The sequence below is a fragment of the Sus scrofa genome, chromosome 5 (genome assembly GCF_054392235.1).
Source record: "Sus scrofa isolate SSC_HxYL_T2T_F1_AM1 chromosome 5, Sscrofa_HxYL_maternal_Yorkshire_Landrace_v2.0, whole genome shotgun sequence".
Taxonomy (NCBI): domain Eukaryota; kingdom Metazoa; phylum Chordata; class Mammalia; order Artiodactyla; family Suidae; genus Sus; species Sus scrofa.
In genome coordinates this window covers 38,305,964-38,332,983 of record NC_139387.1, presented here as the reverse complement: position 1 = coordinate 38,332,983, position 27,020 = coordinate 38,305,964, and the positions used below count along the sequence as shown (strand labels likewise).

General features: G+C 36.8%; 1 long non-coding RNA gene across 50 annotated transcripts in view; it reads left to right on the top strand.

Annotated features, from left to right (window-relative positions):
• Positions 1-27,020, top strand: part of LOC102168027 (uncharacterized) — a 204,251-nt gene that overhangs the window by 34,290 nt on the left and 142,941 nt on the right. For 46 of the 50 annotated variants that reach the window (XR_014803626.1, XR_014803620.1, XR_014803607.1 and 43 more), the window contains one exon: positions 7,903-8,044. The exons of the other annotated variants lie outside the window; for them this stretch is intronic. This is a non-coding gene — a long non-coding RNA (uncharacterized LOC102168027). The remainder of the gene's footprint in view (positions 1-7,902; positions 8,045-27,020) is intronic. 50 annotated transcript variants of the gene reach the window in all.

Here is a 27,020-nt window from a genome sequence, read left to right as displayed (position 1 = left end):
GTATTTAAAGCGCATCCCAAGATTCCCGTTGTGGCTCAGTGATTGATGAATCCAACTAGGATCCCTGAGGATGCGAGTTTGATCCCTGGCCTTGCTCAGTGGGTCAAGGATCTGGCATTGCCATGAGCTGTAGTGTAGGTTGCAGACGTGGCTCGGATCTGGCATTACTGTGGCTGAGGTGTAAGTCGGCAGCTGTAGCTCCTGGGAACTTCCATATGCCATAGGTGCAGCCCTAAAAACCAAACAAAAAAAAAAAAAAAAAAAAATTGAAGTGCATCTCTTATAGACAGTATATAGTTAGTGCTTGATTTTTACTATTCTTATAATCTCTGCCCTCTGATTGGAGTGTTTACTTTGTTTGCTTTAATACAGTTTTTTAAATGGCTGTATTTAGAGCTGCCATTTTGCAGTTTTCTATTTATCTCATTGATTTTTTTTGTTGTTCTTCTGTTTCTCATTTCCTTCCTTCTTTTGTGTTAATTGAATATTTTTAAATATTTCATTTTGGAGTTCCTGTTGTGGTTCAGCAGGTTAAGAACCCAGCAATATCCATGAGGATGCAGCTTTGATCCCTGGCCTCTCTCGGTGAGTTAAGGATCCCGTGTTGCTGTGGTTGTGGCATAGGCCTGCAGCTGCAGCTCTGATTCTACCCCTAGCCTTGGAAGTTCTATATACTGCAGGCATGGCCCTAAAAAAGAAAAATAAAATAAAATGTTTCATTTTAATTCCTTTGGTGACTTTCTAATGGCCATTCTTTTCATTATTTAAGTTTTTCTAGGGTTTAAAAAAATGCATCTTTAACATATCCTAACCTACTTAGAGCTGTATTGAATTACTCCAGATAAAATATAGATAACCAGCAATAATACAATTCTGTTTACCCCTTTTCCTTAGTATAATTATTGTCATATACATTACATTTATGTTTGTTTTAATTCCATCAATACACTGGCTAATTTTTTCTTTAAAAAGTCGTATGTCCAGATACAGCTTAGATCCTGAGTGGCTGTGGCTGTGGTGTAGGCTGACAGCTGTAGCCCTGATTCAATCCCTACCCGGGAACTTCCGTATGCCCCGGGTGCGGCCTGAAAAAGCAAAAAAAAAAAAAAAAGAAAAAAAAGAAAAGAAAAGAAAAAGTCACATGTCTTTTAAAAAGAAAAAAATATATTTTTATACTTACCCATTTGTTTACTGTTTCTACTACTTAAGCATAATTCCACTATACAATCAAGAATATTGAAATATATGTATTTTTTAACCAGTAATTGCATAGGAATTTTATGGTCATAATTAGACGTGGGAATTTTTCTTAATGGCCACACCCACAGCATATAGAAGTTCCCAGGCTAAGAATCGAATCCGAGCTGCAGTTGTGACCTGTGCTGCAGCTATAGTAACACCAGATGCATTAACCCACTGTACTGGGTCAGGATTGAACTCATGCTTTTGCAGCAACCCAAGCTGCTGCAGTCAGATTCTTACTCCACTGCACCACAGCAGGAACTCTGAGAATGATTTTTTATAATCATTGTTTTTCTCACTGTTTCTTGTAATTAAAATTTGAAATACTTTAAATATCTAAAAAGAGGAAGATCATTGCATAAACCCGCTGTATACATAGGACAGATAAGCACTTTTTTTAGGATATTGGTTAACTGAGACATATATATATAAAATTAATAGTTGACATTGTTATACTTTTAGGGAAAAATGAATAAAAGGAAATACACCTATCTATTAACAGTGATTCTCTCTGGCTAATGGATTATGTGTTTGGATTATTGCTTTTTGCTTATTTACACTTTTCTGTATTTTCTAAATTTTTACAACAATTTTTTTTAATAATCAGAAGAAAAATACAATGAGAAAGAATTCAAGATTAGGGAAGTCATGTTACATAAACACTGGTCAGGATCTTTGAAACTAATTAATCATGTATTAATAATAAATAATTTTCATAAATATACTTATCAACTTGAATTCAGGATAATGTATGTCTTTAGCTTGACAGATTCCTTTGGAGCATAGAATGTAAAAAGGCACACTGTGACAAGAGATATATGAATATATATAAATTACTATATTAAAGCTTATTCTCTTGGTAGGCTTTCCTTTGGTGGCGTGACTTAAAGAAAGAGTACTACAGGTTCCTAAGTGTCTCAAAGCATCTCCCTCACTAGTTGCATCAGCCCCTAAAATTCTTATAAAACAACTTCTTTTCTTTAAAATTCCTTTGTCTTTCTTCCTATGAAACTTACCTTATTTTGTCTAGAGAGGTAGCATCCATTGACACATAACCATTGGTTACTGTATCTGACTCAGGACATTCTGATGAAGAATATTTTGGAGTTTTGATAAAGATCTATAAAGATGACAAGAGCAGGGCAGTTCTAGGTGGGATTCTTAGTAGAGTGTCCTGGAAAGTTCAGTGGCAGGGTGAGAGTAGTGAGTACTTTATAGAGTTAGTAGGTAGGTAGAAGGGAGAGAGAATACAAAACATGGATGCAAGAATCAAAATGTATTTATTTAATGGGCTTATGTTCAGTTATTAAGCTTGTATTCTCCTTTACATGACATTTAGCAGCAACCATTTACACCATGGTCCCTTGCTGAGACAGCAAAGTCCTTTGTAAAATTTACAGTACTTTACCTAGGCAACGTATGCTTATTATTTTGCCCTTCACACCTTCAAATTTTAAAGAGTTGGCCTCAGTAATTAAAGAAATTAATACCCAACTAAAGGACACAGTAAGTGATCCATACCCAGGGAAAATACCTATACTAGTTAATCTAGGCCTTCTGGAGACTGTGCCTCTTCTCCCTTGGCTGTCACACCTGCTGTCAGTGCTTTATAATGGAATCTAATGTTTGTGGATGTTTATCCTAGATGCACATTTCAGAGGCTTTTAAGCTAAGTTGTATTGGCTGCCTCTCTTCAGTCTTCCATAGGATTGGTCCAAAGGAAGGAAGTCTTAAAAACACACACACACACAAAGTCAGGAATTCACAATACATAGAGATGTAATAAATTTGAATCTCTTTCATTGTACAGATGAAAAAATTCAAGTCTCAACAACCCGATTGTCTTACCCAAGATTATCAGTAATTAATAACAGAGAAAATTAGAAGCCAGGTCTCATAGCTGCAAATCTAATGGGTTTCCCACAATATCAAGCTGCCTCAAGAACAGGTATGATACACACCTTCAAAGCCAACAACATCAAAGTAAGGCAAAAAGTCTAAAGCAAGATCCTGCAAGTCTGGACATCAAACACTGGGAGAAAATGTATAAACATAAGGTGGAATAGAATCTCAAGCCATGTGGCTTTCTATAAAAATAGATTATATCAACTATACTAAATGATTTTTTTCCTCTTAAAACTGCTAAGCAAAAGAAAGGAATATGAGTTGCTATATATTTGGGCCCTGAGACATTTTTTTTTCCTAAGGGAGCAAAAATGAGGGTCTGCACTTAAGTAGTAGAAGGAAGATAACAATTTAACAAATGTTTAGGAGGTTAGATAAATAGAACTTGATTTTTGATTGGATATAAAGAGAGTGAGCAATAGGAAATACTCAATTTCTAATATGAGTGATTGAGTGGATGGGGTACCAACAATTAAGTGATTATAAAAGGAGGAATTGGACTAGGGAGAATACCATGAGTTTTGCTTTGAGCAAGTTGAGATTGAGGAAGTTATGTCATATCTGGTGGAGATTTTAGGAGGTAAATGGATATGAGTATGAAGCTTTTTTTAAATACCCAGATTTGTAGTCAACAACACATAGGTGTTGTTAGAATTATGACAATATTAAAAATCAAGTAGAATTAGGAAACGCAAGTAGAATTAGGGGAAATATGGACCAAGGATGGAAGCCAGGGTGAATTCTAACAAAAGTGTTTACATATGTAACAACTTCAAAACCTTGAGTCAACTCAAACCATAAACACACGATGCTATTTAAAACACCAACAACACAATATTAATTCTACTTCAGTGATGATTTTGGATCTATGTTATGTTGTCTTTTCTTACTTAGACTTTATATGGATCTATATCAAATATTTTAACAGGTATATTCTCACTCCCACTCCAGTTGAATTACCAGAATTTTAATTTTTTTTAACTTACATGTGCTTTCTTTCTTTTAGTTACTCTTTGAAAATAGAGAAATTCAGTAGCAAATAGAGATTTAAACTAATGCTGTCATATTCAAATCTATTATTTTGCTGATTGCTAGTTGTGGCTCTAAAATTTCTATGTTAGAAGGACCTGGGGAAGCAATCTTGCTGAAAGAAAGTGTGAAGACAACGTTTATATAGGACTTTTTTTTTTTTTTTTACTGAGACTGAACATTTCTCTGGGGAAATTAGGGGTTGGTGAAAATTACGTGTGTATTGGAGGGAGCTAAATTTTCCATAGAGCCTCCACTTGGCCCCATCACTGCCCTTTCACATAATTAAATATGTGTTAATTAATATTTCCAGCTCATACTAAAATTAACCTTCTGTGGGAGTTCCCGTTGTGGCTTAGACATAGCATAAGCTGATGTAGTTAGATATCTGTGAAGATGCGGGTTCGTTCCCTGACCTCACTCAGTGGGTTAAGTATCGGCGTTGCCACAAGCTGTGGTGTAGGTCGCAGATGTGGCTTGGATCTAGTGTTGCTGTGGCTGTGACATAGGCCAGCAGCTGCAATTCCTATTCGGGCCCCTCTACCAGAAACTTCCATGTGCCGTAGGTGTGGCCCTAAAAATAAATAAAATGAAGTAAAATAAAATAAACCCTCTATGTAGCTAACAAGTCAGTTTGAAAAATGTCTCCTGCAACTAAATTGTGCTGCACCCTATCTTCATCATGTATTTATTAACCATATATATACATACACACATACACACATATATATATATAAACCTCTGCAACAACCCAAGCTGCTAAAGTCAGATTTTTAACCCACTGTGCTGCAGTGGGAACGCCAACCTAACATTAAATTGATTAAATTACCTATCAGCATTCTATTCTTAGTACATCGAAGTTGCATTTTAAGAGCACTGTGGTAGAACTCTAAAGTACGATCATCTATGCAAAAATATAGCTTTGCTTTATGCCACTGCTGGCTCTCAGTCTTTGTATTGTAGATACTAAAATATTTACATAACCACCTAAATCCTTTGTGAAAAGAGTCAGAGTACAAATTAAAATTAGTAAATATGCATTCTGATTCTGAATAATAAAATAAACTATGTATCACTGAGTATAAGTATATGAATACTCTTATAAATTGAGTGATATATTATGATGATATATTATGATGTTAGTGTTGCAAGTTTATGTTATATAAATGTGAAGGAGTATTAAGGAAAACAGAACAAATTTTAAAAAATAAAATAATGACGTATTCTGTGTGTGTATATCAATTAACAGTAATTCAGCTATACTTCATTGATTTGAAGAATTAAAACAGTTAGTTTCTTTGGCACAGTTTTCTTCCCAAGAGTAATGTAAGCATTTAAAAATCTAGTTTGTCATATAGTTATTGTTAACTTTGGAAAAAGCAGAAGCAGTATCTCTGATGTATATACCTATTCCAAATACAGCTTTACAGAAGGCAAATTTGCCTGGAATCCTTGCAATGAATACAATTAAGTTGAAGCTTAATGAAATCGAGGAGGTTTTCAATGCCCAGGTTCATGATCAAAACAGTGTTTATTGTGATATTCTGAGAATGGTCAATGCATGGCCTGCACATAGCACAAAAGATGATGTTAAAGGAGTAAAGCAGTGGCAGTAATTACTTTGCACAAAGACTGGTTTCTTTCAGAGAATACGAAAGAAAGGGCATTTTATATCAATAGAGTCTTTGCAAATTTACAGCAGAAATAGTAAATTGCATCTTGTAGGAGCTCAAAGCTGGTGCTTTAAAAAAATGTAATTTAGGAAAAAGAAAGACATATAACAAGAACAGGCAATAAGAAGAGAGACATAATAAGGCTCAGGTTTGGAGAAAAGATATATATTATTCTTTGTCATAAAAGATTAGAGTTTAGGCGTTAAAGCTGAGGTTTTCGTTAATAAGATAGATGATTGTATTAGCTGGTATATCTTAGGAAATTTAGCTAGTATTTCTTAGGAATTTCTTGGGAGATTTTCACAAAATATGTTGTTACTGACTCGTAATGTTTATGAGAATCTCCCCTACAGAGAGATGTTAAAGCATTCTTTGGTCTGAGTTTTCTGACTTCAAATTGAAAAGGAGCCTTACAAGGTATGAATATGAAGTTTAAGGATAACTAAAAGTGAAAAATCTGAGAAGAACGGCTAAAGAGAATTTCAAGATCCTGAGATATTTAGAGATGTCATTTCCAAAAAAAAAAGATGCCATTTCCTCCTCCACCCTCCTCTCTCCTCATTTACAGAACATAAATAATCCCAAAAAAGACCAAGAAAGGTATAATTGAGATTCAAAGAATAGCAAAATAATGCTAGAAGGGGAAAAAGAACTAAGCATTTTTCATTCAGATATATGTAGTAATTTTCTTGAGTCTATCATACACATAGGTTTTATTTGTGTCACCTTATGAAAACCAGACCACATAAATGACCAAGAAATCCAGGCAGGTATTTGTGAAACAATCTTGATAGAGTTTCTGAGTTTAAATATGTGCTTTCACTTAATATACTTTCTAGCAATATATAGGACATCTATAGTAAATTATAGCTTTAATATTGGTTGATTTGGGGGGTAACATTTGTATACCTGTGTTATTTCTTACTTTGTTTTCAATTTTAAATAATAGCTGTTTTCAATCGTGATATGGTTTACTTTTATTTTTTTAAGTAATTATGTGTATTCATAATATTATTTACATATTATGTAAACTTTATATTTATAATTACTCTTTGTTCTTATTATAAAAAGGACTCTAAGGTGTTAATTCTTAAAATGTTAATTAGCCTGATTTTTCTGAATGCCAATAGATGTTCTTCCATCTCTATTTTATGTTCTCCTGCTCTCTCTGTAGCCATCTCTTGCTATTCGTATTCTTTGTTTCCCTGCCCTACTGAATCACATTGGAATGGCCTTGCCTAAGACGTCATGAGTTCAAACACAGTATATCTAGATTTGGCAAGAGCTGTGAATAATATTTTCATTTAAAAAAATCAAACAATTTCTAGAGAATCTAATTTAGAGCAACATTCTCTGGAATGGACATTCAGCACACAGGGTTGTGCAAGATGATCCATGGAGTATGTGATGGCAGTAGCAACTCCCAAAGCTTCCCTTTGGTGCTAATCTCTGGGTGCACCAGCATCCCTTTTGGTTTCCCTAACTTTGCCTATATCTCTCTAGGTAGTCTGTTATAATCTTCCTTTGAACTGAGTTAAATTCTCCTTCCTGGACCTTGGTTGGCAAAGCCGGTCTTTTTAACTTCTTTGAGCCACACCTATTTATTTATTTTTTAATTTATTTTATTTGGGGGGGGATGGGGAGCTGTACTTACGGCATGTGGAAGTTCCTAGGCCAGGAATTGAACCTGTGCCACAACAGCAACCCAAGCCACTTCAGTGACAATGCTGGATCTTTAACCCACAGTGCCACAAGGGAACTCTACACATCTCTTTCATTTATGAAATGAGGAAAATAATACCTCCTTCATATATGTTTTTATAAGGAGATTATAAATGGATATCATGGAAAATAGCATTTGAATTGATATTTAGCTCTGGTATAGTTGACTAGTCCCTATTGAATCAAATAACAATCATAGAATCCTAACAAAATATTAAACTCCAGCTTCTGATGGAATTGGATAATGACACAAAGCTGGCAGACACTCAGGGAAGTTAATACTCAGATGAAGGGAACAGCACTCAGTGAGTTTCTCATTTTTACCTTTTAGACTTGGGGCAGATCCCAGTCTTCACCATATGGGAATGCTAAAAATCCAATAGAAAACCTGTAGTCTTGCTGCCTAAAGAACCAGAGAACAAGAATTTGGGGCAACTATAGCCACTAGAATTGAGAGAAGAAATACAAAAAAGGTAAGTTCCAGAAAGAGAGAGCCCTAAATTCTATGTTTAAATTCTTCAAAGTTTTTGTTTTTAATAAACTTTATTGGAATATAGATGACTTACAATGTTATATTATAAACTCTTCCCAAATTTTTGGCTGACCCCTGAATCACAGCTGTATGAGGCAGACTGAGGCAAGCCAACAACTAAAACTAAAAGAACAGTGCTGAAATTTAAGCTGCTGCCTATTGCAAGAGAGAGTTTGTAACTTAAGGCCAAGTTAAATGTCTATTAAAACAATCAACACTTTTCAGAGAAATATCATTTCTACAATATATAATTCATAGTGTCTAAAATACAATCCATAGTTACTTAACTTAAAAAAAAAAAAACAGGAAACATGAACAATTTTAAAGAGAAAAGGCAATTATTGAAGCCTGAGCTCTAAGAAAGAACTGATGTTTGATGTATCAGACAAGGATTTTAAAGCAACTGTTACAACTGTGCTCAAGGATGTAAGGAATATGCTCATAATGAATGAAAAGATAAATCAGGGAAATAGGAGCTTCTACAGAATTCTGGATAATGTGCAATATCTGAAATGAAAATATTCACTGAATGGGATTATCACAAAATGAATATGATAAAATAAAAAATTAATGAACTCAAAGATAGGTCAATAGAAAGTATATAACTTGAAGAACATAGAGAAAAGATTGAAAAACTAAACAGCTGCAAGGAACTGAAGAATAATATCCAAAGGTCTAACATTGTTTAAATGGAATCTCAGAAGAAGTGAAGAGAGATAATGCAACTGAACAAATATGTGGAGAAATAATAGCTGATATTTTCTCAATTTGGTGAAAGAAAGAAATTTATAGCGTCTGGAATCTCAGAAAGCCTCAAAAACAGGACAAGTCTAAAGAAAAGCTACATCCAGTCACATCAGAGTCAAACTTCTGAAAGCCAAAGGTGAAGAGAAAATCTTGAAAGAAAGCTGAGTAAAATGACACATTGTATACAGGGCAGCAATTTATTTATTTATTTTTGTCTTTTTAGGGCTACTCATTGGCATATGGAAGTTCCCAGGATAGGAGTCAAATTGGAGCTGCAGCTGACAGCTACAGCTACGCAGGATCCAAGCCACATCTGTGACCTACACCACAGTTCACGGCAATGTCTGATTCTTAACCCCCTGAGCAGGGCCAGGGATCAAACCCACCTCATCATGGATACTAGTCAAGTTTGTTACCTCTGAGCCACAGCAGGAACTCCAAGGGCAGCCATTTAAATGACTGCTAACTCCTCCTCAGTAACAATGAGGCTAGAAAGCAAAGGAACAATATCTTTAAAAAGTGCTAAAAAATAAAATAAATCCAGAAAACCCAGATTTCTGTACTCAAAAAAAAAAAAAAAAAAAAAAAAAATGCCTTCAATGCATGAAGGCAAAATAAGCACATTTTTAGGGAAAAAAAAAAGCAAAACAAGAGAATACATTTCCAGCAGATGTGTGCTGCAAGAAATGCAAAAGGAAGTTCTTCAGGCAGATGGAAAATGATAATAGATGGAAATTTATTTAGATCTTTAGGAAAGAAGAACTTTTTAAATGGTAAATATGTGGGTAGATAAGTATTTCCTAGCAATCGACATGAAAATAATGTCTCTATGTAGTGTTACTTAAAATAATGTGTATAAATACATGTGAAAGAGTATTAAATGAGAAGTTCCAGGCAGACCCCGGGATACAGAGTACCTTGGAGAGTGTGCACATTCCAAAGGATATAGTAATCCAGATGCAAGTTTTCACAGGAAATAGCTAAGAATAAGTTAGATTATTCACCCATGTTAAGAGTATAAAAGGTTTGGATTTTTGGAAGATTGAAGAGATTTTTGAGGACGATTAACTTAGAGAGAGTTATACTGTGATATGATTACCAGCCTCTGTCATTCAAAGGGATTGGGGTAAGGGTTCTGGCACTCATGTCCATGAAAACGGCTTCAGTGGAGCCAGCCATTTAGACAGCTTGATATAGTTTAAGGGCATAATGGATTTATTCTAATTAATTGATTGATTAATATTTATTAAGATTTATATACAGAAATATTCACCTTTTTTTAGGTCAGCAGTCCTGTGAGCTTTGACAAACATATACAGTCGTATAAATAACACCACATCATTATCCCCCCAGATTCCCTTGTGCCCCTTTGTAGTCAGCTCCCTCTCCATACTCCCAGCCACTAACACACACTGATTTGATATTTGTTTTGTATTTTACAGAATTTCATTAAATAGAATCACATAGTATGTAACTTTTCTTGTCTGCCTTCTTTCAGTTAATATATTACTTTTGAGATTCATTCATGTTGTTGTATATATCAGAAGTTTTATGGATGAATTTGTTCTGTTCCCCGGTCAATAGATTTGAGGGTTGCTCCCAGTTTTTGGCAATTACGAATAAAGCTGTTTTAAGTGTTTGCTTACAGATCTCTTTTGTGATCATGTCTTCATTTCTCTGGAGCTAGAAGTGGTATTTCTGGGACAATATGTTAAGTGTGTATTTAACTTTATTGGATTACTGTTTGACTCTACTGGGGAAATTTGTAAGATGGGTTGGTCAACAGCTTTAGCAGCAGAATGAAGGAGAGCTGTCTGCCCTCTCAGAGTACGCTGGGATAAGGAATACATGTGTGCTTGCAGTAAACCAGATAGCTTTTGTATTAGTTATGTATTACTACTAAAAAAACTAATAAAATAAAATAAAAACAGTATTTATTTGCTTACAATTCTGTGTGGGCAGGGCTCAGGGCTGGCTTGTCTGTGTTGTGTTGGCTGGAGTGTCTCTGCTTTGTGATGCTGAAAGATGTAAAATGCCTTCATTCCCATCTCTGGCACTTCACCTCCGTGGCTGGAACGCCTAGAGTCTGGCTAAGCCTCTCTTTCCAGCTGAATAATGGGACTATTTTATGTGATGACAGACTCCAAAAGGGTAAAAACAAAAACAAAAACAGACAACAAAAAAACCCAGAAGCTGTAACATCTCTTCAAGTCCAGGCCTGGGAGTCACATAGCATCACTTTTGCTGCATTTCATTGGGACCATTGTGCTTTCAAAACGAAGGAAAAGTGACTCCAGTTCTTTATGGGAGGGATGGAAAACTTGCATTGCAAAAATAAAATGGAATGAAGGACAAATGTTAAAACTAGCTGTAAAGGCAGTCTGCCTCAACCAGCATTACGTTTGTACTAGATTCTGTTGAAAATCCTATTTCAGAGGGCAGGAAATGAAAGTATGCTGCAGGATTCTGGGAGCCAGGAGAGAGTAATTAACTGCCAGAATAACATCCATCCATGCAGATCAAAGGAACTGAAGTTGAGAGGTGCTTAACAGAGTTGGAGATTTCCAAAGAACTGATAAATATATCCCATGGGAAGAAAAGTCAAAGTTACATATCTTCCCATCCCAGGGAACACTAAGTCACTTTACAACAGTAATAATCATATAAGAACTTCCTCATTCCTCTTATGTCTTCTCCTTTTTTTTTTTTTTTTTTTTTTTTTTTTTTTTGTCTTTTTGTTCTAGGGCTGCACCCGCGGCATATGGAGGTTCTAGTTCCCAGGCTAGGGGGCTAGGGATCTAATCGGAGCTGTAGCCACCGGCCTACACCAAAGCCACAGCAAAGCCATGTCTTCGACCTACACCACAGCTCAGGGTGATGCCAGATCCTTAACCCACTGAGGAAGGCCAGGGATCGAACCCGCAACTTCATGGTTCCTAGTCAGATTCGTTAACCACTGAGCCATGATGGGAACTCCTCTCTTGTGTCTTCTTCTTTCCCCATCCCAACTTCAACTGGTAGAAACAGGAAATCAGAAACCATAGCTAATAAACTAAAGGAGGAGTTCCCGTCGTGACTCAGTGGTTAACGAATCTGACTAGGAACCATGAGGTTGCAGGTTTGATCCCTGCCCTTGCTCAGTGGGTTAAGGATCCAGCGTTGCCGTGAGCTGTGGTGTAGGTCGCAGACGCGGCTCGGATCCTGCGTTGCTGTGACTCTGGTGTAGGTCGGCAGCTACAGCTCCGATTAGACCCCTAGCCTGGGAACCTCCATATGCCACGGGAGTGGCCCTAGAAATGGCAAAAAGCCAAAAATAAAAAAATAATAAAAAATAAATAATAAACTAAGGGAAAGGATCAGGCAAGAAAGGAGGACTGAGCTCACTCCCAACCTGCATGGGTCCAGCCTGCAGCAGGCCCTTGTTGGGAGAGGCAAGAATTTTCCAATATTAAAACAATTTTGGCATTTTTATTATTACCTATTATTGGACATTTATAATAACTGTACTCAGACTGTGATTTTGACATAATGTGATTATAGAACTTAACCTAAGGGTGGCCAGGAAAAAAATGGGGGCCTGCCTGAATTAATCCAAGGACAGGACAAAGAACTCACATTGAAAAGCTTAAAAAGTGGGAAACACAGATAACATTTTTTAAATACTAGTTATATGGGAAAATGAATGATATGTGAATTTTCATGACAGAAAATCATTTAGGGAGTTCCCTTTGTGGCTCAGTGATTTAGAATCCAACTAGTATCCATGAGGATGTGGGTTTGATCCCTGGTCTCTCTCAGTGGGTTAAGGATCTGGTGTTGCTGCAAGCTGTGGCAGGTCGCAGGTGTGGCTCAGATCTGGCATGGCTGTGGCTGTGGCGTAGGCTGGCACAGCTCTGATTCAACCTATAGCCTGGGACCTGCAGGTAAGGCCCTAAAAAAAAGAAGGAAAGAAAGAAAATCATTTAAAGAGTGAAAAACCATGTGTAAACAAATATTGGGTACTACTTGACATATACTAGAATGCTCCATCACTTATCAACTGTGTGATCAAGTCAGTCACTCTGGGCCTCCTATTTTTCATGTATAAATGAGATAAATATCCGCCTTGTTGAGTAGATGTGAGAATTAGATAAAATATAGGTTAAGTGCTTATAGCACAGCATCTGGCAAATAGTAGCTGTTCAGTAAATGATAGTTATCATCATCATCTACCTTAAATTGTTTTACTAAATTAAAAATTTTTGCAAGTCTATGTTTTATTTCCCTTTTGTAAGGAGATACTCATCTTTGGGCTTTGAGAAAGTAATAATATTTTATAATGCAATAATATCCTTATAAATACTTAATATAATGACTGGAACACAGTAAATATTCAGTAAATAGTAGTTGTTATCATAGTCACTTGAATGCAAGCCCTTTCACCTCCCTCTTTTCCCACCATGTACTAACTATATGCCACGCTGGTACTCCACTTACTCTCTTTGAATCCTTTGACTCTCAATTTCGTCAGTGTGTAAAATTGAGGTTTTACTTGTTTTACCTACCTTGTAGGGTTGTTATGAGGAATAAGATCATTTTTGCTGAAGCACCTGTAAAACACTATACAGGTATGAGTTATTATTGTTATGTGTTATTATGTAGGTTACTTTATGTTGTTTATAAATTTCTTTCAAATGATTTAGAATAACACTCAATGTTTTTCTGCAAGAAAACAGAGCTGAAACTTCCACTGATGTATAAATTGCTTTTTAAAAGTAGATGTGTATTTTCTAGACCTCCTACATGGACACTATGATTGCAGGGGTGTTATAAGATCTCACTAGCCCAGAAATCTTTCTTATCCTTGGTGCTAAGCTACTTTCTTACTTTAACTGAAATTTCTTAATTAGTGTTTCTACTAGCATAGACCAGAGGGTCTAACTTCTTTTATTTTTAATTTTAAAAAATTTTATGGCTGCACCTGAGGCAAATGGAAGTTCCCTGGGCCAGGTATTGAATCCAAGCCACTGCACCCTACACTGCAGCTGCAGCAATGCCAGATCCGAATCAGAGCTACATCTGCTGGCCTAGCCACAGCCACAGCAATGCAGGATACAGGCCACATCTGCAACCCATACCACAGCTCACGACAACGTCAGATCGCTGACCCACTGAGCGAGGCCAGGGATCGAACCCACATCCTCGTGGATACTGGTCGGATTCATTTCTGCTGCGCCACAATGGGAACTCCACGCAGTCAGATTCTTAACGCACTGTACCACAGTGGAAACTCCAGGGTCTAACCTCTGATAATATGTTCATATTTTACCTGGCAGGGTGAAACAGACTTAGGGTTTGAGAGAGGATGCTCTCTTCTAAACTTCAGTTAGCACAAATCAGTTGATTAGATTAGCCCAGAGTTAGCTAAAAATATCCATTCTAAAAGAGTGAGGTAGTAAAATGGGCACATTTCAGTGGAGGAGCAACACATGATCATAACCATCTAAGAATAAATAGCTCAACAAGCTTTCATTCTATTTATGCCCAACAGAAGGTGGCTGCGTCCCTAAGATGCCTCCCACCGGATGGTGACTTCTCAGTTCATTTTTAACTACCTGCAAAATCATGACACATGGCTCTGACCTCCTTTCATTGTAGAATTCACCTTTTGTTTCAGCAGTATGTTACTATAACTTCTGATTTCCATTTGGTCAAAAAAGTTCTTTAAAAGGCAAGAAGTCAAAGTCACAGGCAGACACATGTGCACACAAATATATTTAGTCTTATAAACAGCTTAATCTTCATGATCCATCTGTAATTATAGGCAATTGATTTTTTGTTTCAGACAAGGTTTCCTACATAATAGCAGTTATCTCTGTTGACTCAAGAAATGAAAGCTGATTTTAAATTATTCTAAAGAAAACATAATTATGAAGGCAAATTGAAAGTTCTCCATATACAGAGCATTCTAAAGTTGATATAAAATTCCTTGGAATATCTGTACCAATCCTCATTTCCCACATCTCCCTTTGTTAGTATTTATGATTGAGAATTGACAATAGTTATACTAAGCCTCTAGGATAATCAGGGTAAGACTTTTCAGTAATAAGGAGTCACTAGGAGCTTAGCCATCACTCTAATCAATTACTTTGTTTTGCCAGAATTTATGATGACACACTGCTCCCTTAAAGTTAGCCAGGGGCAGACATCTTACAAGTAGATGCTGCTGGTAGAAAGAGGTGTGGAGCCAGTAGAAGGATCAGGATCTGCTCATCATCACTCCTGGGAAAATAATTCACAATAACCCAAGGGTGGTCTATTTTATCATTTTCTTTTTTTTGCCTTTTTGCCTTTTTGCCATTTCTTGGGCTGCTCCCACAGCATATGGAGGTTCCCAGGCTAGGGGTCAAATCGGAGCTATAGCTGCCAGCCTATGCCAGAGCCAGAGCAACACGGGATCTGAGCCGCGTCTGCGACCTACACCACAGCTCGCGGCAACGCTGGATCGTCAACCCACTGAGCAAGGTGAGCGATCGAACCCACAACCTCATGGTTCTTAGTTGGATTCATTAACCACTGCGCCACGATGGGAACTCCTATTTTATCATTTTCTTGGATGCAATTTAGCAAATGTTTTGGAGAAATGAAATGTCCTGCTCTGCCATTAAGTATAAGTTCATCTCAGCTGTTTTGATCTTTATTTACCAGGGTGAGCTGATTACCAGGGTGATACTGAGTACAATAAATAAGTAAGGGGAAAGTGATATGTATGTGTGAAAAATAACATTAGTTTTCAAAGAATTAAAATTTTATGATAATCACTAAATGATAATAATCACTCTCAGCATCATATGGGGAACTTTTTGTCACTGCATACTTTTTTTTTTTGTCTTTTTTGCCTTTTCTAGGGCCGCTCCCATGGCATACAGAGGTTCTCAGGCTAGAGGTCTAATCGGAATTGTAGCCTCCGGCGCATGCCAGAGCCACAGCAACTCAGGATCCGAGCCGTGTCTGTGACCTACACCACAGCTCAGGGCAATGCCGGATCCTTAACCCACTGAGCGAGGCCAGGGATCAAACCCACAACCTCATGGTTCCTATTTGGGATTCATTAACTACTGAGCCACAACAGGAACTCCTATTGCTGCATACTTTTTAAATTTTCAGATTTTATAGCATTGGGCATTATAACTATTACCCCAAAAAATGTGAAGTCGGAAAGAACATTTAAGAATGACCGGTCCAGCATCCTAATTTTACATATGAGGAAACTAAAGCCCACATAGATTGGGTGACTTTCCCAAGGACATAGAGTGGCTTATGGCAGAAGCTCATACCAGACATGCTTCCATATCTTCTGATTCTTAGTTTTGCTGTCTTCCTACTACCGTGAACACAAATATTTACTTCTATATTGAAAATTAAATTTATGGAGTTCCTGCCACGGCACAACAGGATTGGTGGCATCTGTGTAGTAGCACTAGGACACATGTTGGATCCCCGGCTGGCAAGATATGGCGTTGTCACAGTTGTGGCATGGGTTACTACTGCAGCTTAGATCTGATCCCGGCCTAGGAACTCCACATGCCACGGGGTAGCCAAAAAAGAAAAAAAAATATTTAAATTTGTGCATATAGTTAAAATGATACTGAAAAAGTCTCATTTTTAAACTCATTAAAATCACCTACAGTGCTGTTTACCAACACCAGACTACAACCCAGATCAATTGCATCACAACTTCTGGGGATGAGATCCCAGCATCGCTAGTTTTTAAAGCTCCCCAGGTGATTCCAACAAGCAGCCAAGTTTGAGAATCACTGTATGAGAATAATTATTATGAAAAATATGTGTCCTTGGCCTAACTCCCTAGTTCTACTTCCTATAGCAGTTGTCCTCAAAGTTTGGACCTAGAATCAACATCATTGGCATCACCAGTGAGCTTGTTAGAAATGCATATTCATTATCTACCCCAACCCACTGGATCAGAATTTCTGAGGAAGCAGTTCAGTAAACTGTGATCCTTACTCATGTTAAAAGTAGGGATTTGAGAATTTCTAACATATGGCTACCATTTTTTACTATTTTTAGCAATATCCTCTCTATTTACCCCCAATCCTGAATAATATTCATAATCCTACTTCTTGATCTGACAGTTTTTTCTTTCTTTCTGGCCACGATACACAGTGGCTTGATGTGGGTTCTCAGATACCGGACCAGGGATTGAACTCAGGCCGCAGCAGTGCAACTCACGCTGCAGCAGTGAAGGTACCAAGTCGCAACCACTGGACCACCAAGGAAGTCCCTTGATCTGACAGTTTTCTACTTCATCTATTGACTTGCTCTATGACAAATAAGGATTTATTTAGTTCTTTGTACCTTTTCTCCTTTTCCTTATCCCTGTAGTACAGTTACATCTCATTTTTTGCTAAATCAGTCTATGTTAATGTAAATATTAATACCATAAAAATATTGTTTCCTGCAAAGCTAGTACTTATTGTTCTTTCTGAGATCAATAATTGCTTGGTTTGTTTATTGGTTTTCTCTGTATCTATTCTTAATTTTTTACACACTCCACTATCTCTGTTATATATACTAATGTAATTTTCAAATATCCAACTCTGAGATATTCCAGATGTTCAATCTATTTGGAAACCTATGTCTTCATCCCTCCATCCTCCTCCTCTGATCTGAATCTGAACTGGTTATTCTCTGGGGTCTGCTATACAGCTGACATTCTAGAACATGGCTTCATCCTTGACTACTTTCTCTCCCACTACATCCAGTCTGTAGACAAATCTACTGCCTCTACCTTCAAAACTTATCTAGAATCTGATCTGTTCTCTCAACCACCTCTGCTCCCATCTTGCTTAAGCCACCGTCATCTCTCTCCTAAACGACTGAAAGTGGCTCTTTAATCTTTCCACCCATCAATTTAACAATATAGCGCATATCATGTCTCATGTATTTAGAGTGGAGTGCAAATAAAGAAAGGAGCTATGTGCTGTATGGGAAAATGTTTGTTTCTTTCTGTGCGTGTGAGTGGGTGGGATGAACATACTATGGGTATAAGAATTTCATGTATCTTCTCACTGATTACTTTGTAGTAGATCAAGTTATGGGAAACCAAAAAACATTTATACAGTGAATATTTACTATGCACTGTGAGGATATATAAGTAGAATATGTTATTTTGGCCATGAAAATTCACAGATTTCTACAGGAGATAAAACATGTACACACATTATACAGAAAGGAAAAAAAAAAGTTTGATTATATCTTAGAAAGTCAGACAGAGATGGAGAGAGAAACTACCATTCTTTAATCAGAAAGACTCTGTAGAGAATTCAGGATTTGAGTTAGGATATAAAATATGGTAATATTTTCTACGATACCTTTTAAAATTGAACCTCACAAAATCAAATACCTCGGAATACACCTGACCAAGGAGGTAAAGGACCTATATGCCGAGAACTATAAAACTTTAATCAAAGAAATCAAAGAAGATGTAAAGAAATGGAAAGATATTCCATGTTCATGGATTGGAAAAATCAATATTATAAAAATGGCCATACTACCCAAAGCAATCTATAGATTCAATGCAATCCCTATCAAATGACCCATGACATTTTTCACAGAACTAGAACAAACAATCCAAACATTTATATGGAACCACAAAAGACCCAGAATCGCCAAAGCAATCCTGAGAAACAAAAACCAAGCAGGAGGCATAACTCTCCCAGACTTCAAGAAATACTACAAAGCCACAGTCATCAAAACAGTGTGGTACTGGTATCAAAACAGACAGACAGACCAATGGAACAGAATAGAGAATCCGGAAATAAACCCTGACACCTATGGTCAATTAATCTTTGACAAGGGAGGCAAGAACATAAAATGGGAAAAAGAAAGTCTATTCAGCAAGCATTGCTGGGAAACCTGGACAGCTGCATGCAAAGCAATGAAACTAGAACACACCCTCACGCCATGCACAAAAATAAACTCCAAATGGCTGAAAGACTTAAATATACGACAGGACACCATCAAACTCCTAGAAGAAAACATAGGCAAAACACTCTCTGACATCAACATCATGAATATTTTCTCAGGTCAGTCTCCCAAAGCAATAGAAATTAGAGCAAAAATAAACCCATGGGACCTCATCAAACTGAAAAGCTTTTGCACAGCAAAGGAAACCAAAAAGAAAACAAAAAGACAACTTACAGAATGGGAGAAAATAGTTTCAAATGATGCAACTGACAAGGGCTTAATCTCTAGAATATATAAACAACTTATACAACCCAACAGCAAAAAAACCAATCAATCAATGGAAAAATGGGCAAAAGACCTGAATAGACATTTCTCCAAAGAAGATATACAGATGGCCAACAAACACATGAAAAAATGCTCAACATCCCTGATTATAAGAGAAATGCAAATCAAAACTACCATGAGATACCACCTCACACCAGTCAGAATGGCCATCATTAATAAGTCCACAAATAACAAGTGCTGGAGGGGCTGTGGAGAAAAGGGAACCCTCCTGCACTGTTGGTGGGAATGTCAACTGGTACAGCCACTATGGAGAACAGTTTGGAGATACCTGAGAAATCTATACATAGAACTTCCATATGACCCCGCAATCCCACTCTTGGGCATCTATCCGGACAAAACTCTACTTAAAAGAGACACATGCATGTTCATTGCAGCCCTATTCACAATAGCCAAGACATGGAAACAACCCAAATGTCCATCGACAGATGATTGGATTCGGAAGAGGTGGTACATATACACAATGGAATACTACTCAGCCATAAAAAAGAATGACATAATGCCATTTGCAGCAACATGGATGGAGCTAGAGAATCTCATACTGAGTGAAATGAGCCAGAAAGACAAAGGCAAATACCATATGTTATCAGTTATAACTGGAATCTAATATCCAGCACAAATGAATATCTCCTCAGAAAAGAAAATCATGGACTTGGAGAAGAGACTTGTGGCTGCCTGATGGGAGGGGGAGGGAGTGGGAGGGATCGGGAGCTTGGGCTTATCAGACACAATTTAGAATAGATTTACAAGGAGATCCTGCTGAATAGCATTGAGAACTTTGTCTAGATACTCATGTTGCAACAGAACAAAGGGTGGGGGAAAAATGTAATTGTAATGTATACATGCAAGGATAACCTGACCCCCTTGCTGTACAGTGGGAAAAAAAAAAAAAAAAAAGAGACACATGCACCCGCATGTTCATTGCAGCCCTATTCACAATAGCCAGGACATGGAAACAACCCAAATGTCCATCAACAGATGATTGAATTCAGAAAATGTGGTATATATACACAATAGAATACTACTCAGCCATAAAAAAGAATGACATAATGCCATTTGCAGCAACATGGATGGAACTAGAGAATCTCATACTGAGTGAAATGAGCCAGAAAGACAAAGACAAATACCATATGTTATCAGTTATAACTGGAATCTAATATCCAGCACAAATGAACATCTCCTCAGAAAAGAAAATCATGGACTTGGAGAAAAGACTTGTGGCTGCCTGATGGGAGGGGGAGGGAGTGGAAGGGATCGGGAGCTTGGACTTATCAGACACAACTTAGAATAGATTTACAAGGAGATCCTGCTGAATAGCATTGAGAACTTTGTCTAGATACTCATGTTGCAGCAGAACAAAGGGTGGGGAAAAAAATGTAATTGTAATGTATACATGTAAGGATAACTTGATCCCCTTGCTGTACAGTGGGAAAATAAAAAATAAATAAATAAATAAATAAAATATGGCAATATTTTCACGTGCAGAGACTGGATGGAAAATTTTTAGACCAAGGTAGCAGCGACAGAAAAGTATGAAGCCAAGTAAAACAGAATATGGACTAGGACAATTTGATATATCAAAATTGTGTCAGGGAACAGCTGAAGTTTTAACAGATGTTGAACATCTAGTAGATTGGCTGCCTTTTCTTATTGATTTAATTAACTCTTTATATTCTGTAAGCGATAATAATAGTTCTCAGAGAACCTAAGGAAGTAGATTTTATGACTATCTCCATTTTATAGATGAAGAAATTTGAGGCCCAAAAGGGTTCAGTAACTTGCCTAAGGTCAAAAGACTAGAATGTAGTGTAGCTAGTATTTGAACCTATGCAACTTCATTCCTGAATCTCTTAAACACCACCTATACCTATGACATTAAAATGTCTCTGTGTAGACATAAATGTTCGTGTAGTCAAATTTTCAGTGTGCCACAAGGGGTACTCCAATTTTTTTTCTTTTATGACAGTAATTTAAGGACATCTGGCAACAACTGAAGTAATGAGCACTTACAACCTGACTTTTTAGTAAGCAATTACCTCCAGAGTTTTCTACTGTCTCCCAGCTCTGAACCAAATGAAAAGCCATTAAACAAAACAACTGGAGTTCGAGTAGTGGCGCAGCGGAAACAAATCTGACTAGGAACCATGAGGTTGCGGGGGCCGATCCCTGGCCTCACTCAGTGGATTAAGGATCTGGCATTGTTTTGAGCTGTGGTGTAGGTCGCAGATATGGCTTGGATCCTGCTTTGCTGTGTCTGTGGTGTAGACCAGCAGCCGTAGCTCCTATTCGCCCCCTAGCCTGGGAACCTCCATATGCCACAGGTGTGGCCCTAAAATAAATAAATAAATAAAAACCAAAAAAAACACAAAAAACCTTAAGGATAAATAATCTAGTCAAGACCCTTTCTCTGGAAATGTGAGGCCAAAATGGACTTGGAGGGGAAATGCCAAAAACTTTTCATTTCTTTCAGGACAACTTCATGCGTGGATATCAGTGATCTTTCCCTATAGAGTGTCAGGAAATCCATATGCAAATATTGACTAATTTCCCCAATTTCACTATGTGCGTGCTCTGAACAATTAATGTCCTTACTTGCCTTCACAACGGTTCGGTGTGATCTAACATAGATTCAACCATCTGTCTGTGTTTTCTTCCATTTGGAGCATTTGTTCTTCCTGCTGATATGACTGCCTCTTTTCTCTGCCTCCTGATTCAGATAGAGCAAGCTGTTCCAGAAATGTACTTGTTAGCCAAAAGCAAGTCCCTTGGACTGCAGAAACGTAAAATTTACCTCAACTTGTCACGTTGAAGAAAACCATTGAATTTTCTTTTCTTTTTTTTTAAGTGTACTGCCTGGAAATCATCCAAGGTCTCACAGACAGAAGCTTTTGAACCTGGTGGCAAAATCAAATATATGTAAATCTAAAACCATGCTTGGAAGAAATAAACAGAATTTTCTTTAGACATGGCCCTAAGGATCAATAGTGTCTTGTTCCATGAAGTTTCAACTTTCCTTGAGAAATACAGCTCAGGGCATTCTACAGGCATCACTTACCTTCTTGAAGTACATTCTTGAGTTGTTCTCTCAATGAGGATTTTTTTTTTTTTTTTTTTTTTTTTGGCTTTTTAGGGCCATACCCATGGCATATGGAAGTTCTCAGGCTAGGTGTCGAATCAGAGCTACAGTTGCCAGCCTGGACCACAAACACAACAATGCAGGATCCCAGCCGTGTGTCTATGATCTACATCACAGCTCCTGGCAATGCAGGATCCTTAATCCATTGAGCAAGGCCAGGAATCAAACTTGCATCCTCATAGATCCTAGTTGGGTTCATTAACTGTTGAGTCACGAAGGGAACTCCCTCAATGAGAATCTTTTAGTGGTAAATACTTTATTTTTTGTGTTTTTTTGGTAGTATATTTCATTTATTTATTTATTTATTTATTTGTCTTTTTTGCTATTTCTTTGGGCCACTTCTGCGGCATATGGAGGTTCCCAGGCTAGGGGTCGAATCGGAGCTGCAAACTCCGGCCTATGCCAGGGCCACAGCAACGCGGGATCCGAGCCGCATCTGTGACCTACACCACAGCTCACGGCAACGCCGGATCGTTAACCCACTGAGCAAGGGCAGGGATCGAACCCACGACCTCATGGTTCCTAGTCGGATTCGTTAACCACTGCGCCACGACGGGAACTCCTGGTAGTATATTTCATTTTCAGAAGATCATTCTAATTATATATTATTCCACTATCTTCTGGCTCCCATTATGATTGTTAAGAAATTAGCTTCCAGTTTAATTATGTCTCCCTTGTAGGTAATCTGTCTTTTCTTTCTAGCTGCTTTTAAGATCTTTTTTCTGACTTTGTCATTCTGCAGCTTCACTCTATGTGTACAGGTGTGGATTTCTCTTATTTTTACTGTTTGGCATTTTTTTGGATGTGATTTTGATGTCTTTAATCAATTTTAGAAAATTCTTAGCTATTATTTCTTCATATATTGCCTTTCCTTATTTTAATTGCCTTTTCTAGGAATTCTAATTAGCTCTTTTCATGTCTCCAAAATTCACTTTAGTGTTTTGCACCTATTTGTCTCTTCAAGCAGCAATCTGAATTTTTTTTAGGTTCTATAATGTATTTATTCTAATTAGCTGTATCTAGTCTGCTTTTTAATCCTTTGGTTGAGTTTTAAATTTATTACATTTTGATTTTTATGAGTTCAATGTGGTTATTTTCAAATCTTTCTAGTCATTTCCTATTGTCTTTTTCTCATTGCTCACATATTTCAATCTCTGTTATATTCCTGAAAATATATTAAATATAGTTATTTTGTATTTATAGCTGATAATTCCAGTATCTGAAGTATGTTAAGGTCTGGTTCTCATATTCATTCTTATTTTGGATAGTTTGTTTCTTTTTGTGTTCATGATGTTTAGATTATTATTAAATAATATTTAGAACTCTGTAGAAATTAAGGCTAGCATAAGAGTAGATACTTTTTTCTAGGAGGGTTTGTATTTTCTTCTTTCAGGGACCTAAAAACACAGTATATCACTTAAATTTCACTTCTTCCATTAGGGTAGATTTAGGCATCAAACCCTTGTAAAGATTGAATAATGGCCAAAATTTTGTTGAGGGGCTTTTTTTTTAACTTCTGCCCAGAGCCAGTTCTGAGACTGGCCATCTGTTTTACTATTAGCAGGGTCAGGCTTCTTTTTTTCTCTTTTACTCTTTTCCTGAAATTACAGGTATTCCAGGGTTACAACTTTATACAGTATGATTTCTGGTTTGTTCACTTGTTCCCACATGCCCGTCTATATAGTAGTTCTAAGCTACCATGACTCAAATAGTTGACTATGAATTTGGTGGCTGCAGAGTTCATATATCTTCTTGATTCAGTCTTACCTTCAGTGGATTTTCCTTACTTTGTTGTAGGCTCATCCAATAATTTAAAATAAATTATCTTTAATTTTACAGAACTTTTTAGATATTCTGTGGTAGAAAAGTTTTCAAATCTTTACTACTAACATTTAATTTCTTTTGAAGAATGATTTCACTGGATATAGAATTCTAGGTTGATTTTTTTTTCTTTCAATATTTTAAATATTTCACTCTATTCTCTTCTTGCTTGCATAATTTTTGATAGGAAACCTTTTGAAATCCCTGTTCCTCTATAGGTAAGGAGTTTTTTCCCCTGTCTTCTTTCAGTATTTTACCTTTGCCTTTGATTTTCTGAAATTTTTTTTTAAATATGACATGCCTAGGTATAGGGTTTTTTGGTTTGTTTTTATTTTTATATTTATATTGCTTAGTGTTCTCTGAGCTTCCTGGATCTATGGTGTAGTGTCTGTCATTAATCTAGGAAGAATTTGGATATTATTACTTCAAATATTTCTCCTGCTCTGATTTTCTTCTCCTTCTGGTATTATGATTATATATATGTGAGACCTTTTGGTGTGCCCCACAGACTGGGGACTTCCCTCAGGCAAAAAGCCATAGGAACACAAATATTACACAAGTACACTTACTTTATTTAAAAAGTCCACATTTCATCGGTTTTTGCATACCTTTTTTGTTCTCTAGAGCCTTCAAATGGTTGGTTTAAAAATTTTTTTTTAATATATGTTGTCCAGATTTTAAATTTATCATGTGCAGGTGGTTAGTCCGAGACATGCTACTCTGTTATTACTAGAAACAGAACTCATTCTAGTAATCTTTGATTTCCACTGAGTGGGTCTAAAAGCAATGAGCATATCTGAGCCCAGGTTTTGATTGTAAATACCACATGCTACATTTATACCACTTCTGTGGTGTTTCTGCCAAAAATGCAAAACCCAGATCTAATCATAAGAAAAGATCATGGAGTTCCTGTTGTGGCTCAGTGGTTAACAAATCCGACTAGGAACCGTGAGGTTGTGGGTTCGATCCCTGGCCTCGCTTAGTAGGTTAAGGATCCGGTGTTGCCAGTGAGCTATGGTGTAAGTCACAGACGCAGCTCGGATCCCATGTTGCTGTGGCTCTGGTGTAGGCTGGTGGCTAAAGCTCCGATTAGACCCCTAGCCTGAGAACCTCCATATGCCGCGGATGTGGCCCTGAAAAAAACAAAAAGACGAAAAAAAGAAAAGAAAAAAAAAAAATAGAAAAGATCAGACAAACAAATTGATGATAGCCTCTGAATTGGCCTGAATTTATCCATCTACATAATTCTAGGACTATGGGTTGAGTGGAACTGAGTACAAATTTTCCCAATTCTGTCTTTTTGTTATGCTGTGGGTCTGATTGAATAATGACCATTAGCATCTAATCACAAAATACGGTGCTTCTCCCTCAAGGAATAACTCAAAATAAAAATATACACTAAGCCATAAAATATACAACTTACACACTAAAAATACAATAAAAATTACAGTATCTTCTTTCTAGGAAAAAAAATTCATGTCAATAGAATTCAGAAAGGAATTTGAGTAAGCTCCCACAGACCAAATATAATTTGAGCTTCAGTGAGGATAATACTTGCAATAGATAAGATCCATTAGATGAGTTTAAGTATGTGGTAATGAGTTATCATAATGACATTGAGAAAAAAAACAATTGGTTACCTTTTAAGGAAACAGCAAAACAGTTAATTATCTCGAAAACCAGGGAAAGAAAAAAAATAATCATATATTTTATCTGCCTTTCCTTTATAAACTGTACTGTGAGGTAGCCAAATAATGTAAAATTATTTCAGCTAATAAATGAAAATTAAATGATAAAATATCAGCATCTTTACCATCTTAAATGAATTAATGGATCTAAGCATTGAACATCAATGGCTGCTAACATCAAAAAAGTGAAAAAAACTAGACATTACTTTCTTCCTGAAAAATTTGGATAGGTCTCTGGATTCAGTTGCTGTTTTGTAGGAAATAGGAGAGAGAATCATTTTAACTGTACTATGAGTGTATAATAAGCAAAATCTAGGCTTCGGCATACTCTGTAGGTCAAGTGACCCTAAGTTCTTCAAAAAATGTGTTTTAAGAAAAGAGAAATGGCAAAAAGTCTGTAGATACTTTAGGAGTTCCCATTGTGGCTCAGAAGAAATGAATCTGACTAGAATTCATGAAAACTCAGTTTTGATCCCTGGCCTCGCTCAGTGGGTTAAGGATCTTGCATTGCCATGAGCTGTGGTGTAGGTCACAGATGTGGCTTGGATCTGGCATTGCTGTGGCTGTGGTATGGGCTGGCGGCTACAGCTCCAAATTCTATCCCTAGCCTAAGAACCTCCATATTCTGCCAGTGCAGCCCTAAAATAAAATAAAATAAAATAAAATATACTTTAAAAAATATCGGACCTTTTGTTAAATAGGGCAAGACTATACTGTAGTATCTAGAGACCCTTACTTAAATGATTAAAAAGAAGCCATCTCTGTAAGAGTCAGGAGCAAAATGATTATTTTGTAAGAGGAGAATAACTTTCAGGATGGGGAACGTGAAAGGACTTGTAGAGTGGTTAGAAAATGCTTTTTTTCAATGTAGGTGGTGGTTACAGGGGTGTTTGCTTTTAAATAATTCACTTTTATTCATTTTATTTATTTTGTACAGTTTTTTTTGTACTTATGCTTTATTTAGTAATAAAAGGCTAATATTTAAAAAAAATAGCACTATAGAGAAATTTCTTTGTGGCTCAGTGGGTTAAGGATCTAACCATTGTGACCACTATGGCTTGGGTCACTGCTATGGTGCAGGTTCAATCCCTGGCCTGGGCCGAAACCCAAATGTCCATCACCTGATGAATGGATAAACAAAATGTGATATATTCATACAATGGAATATATTCACCCATAGTAAAAGAAACTGGACAAGAAAATGCCACACATTGTAT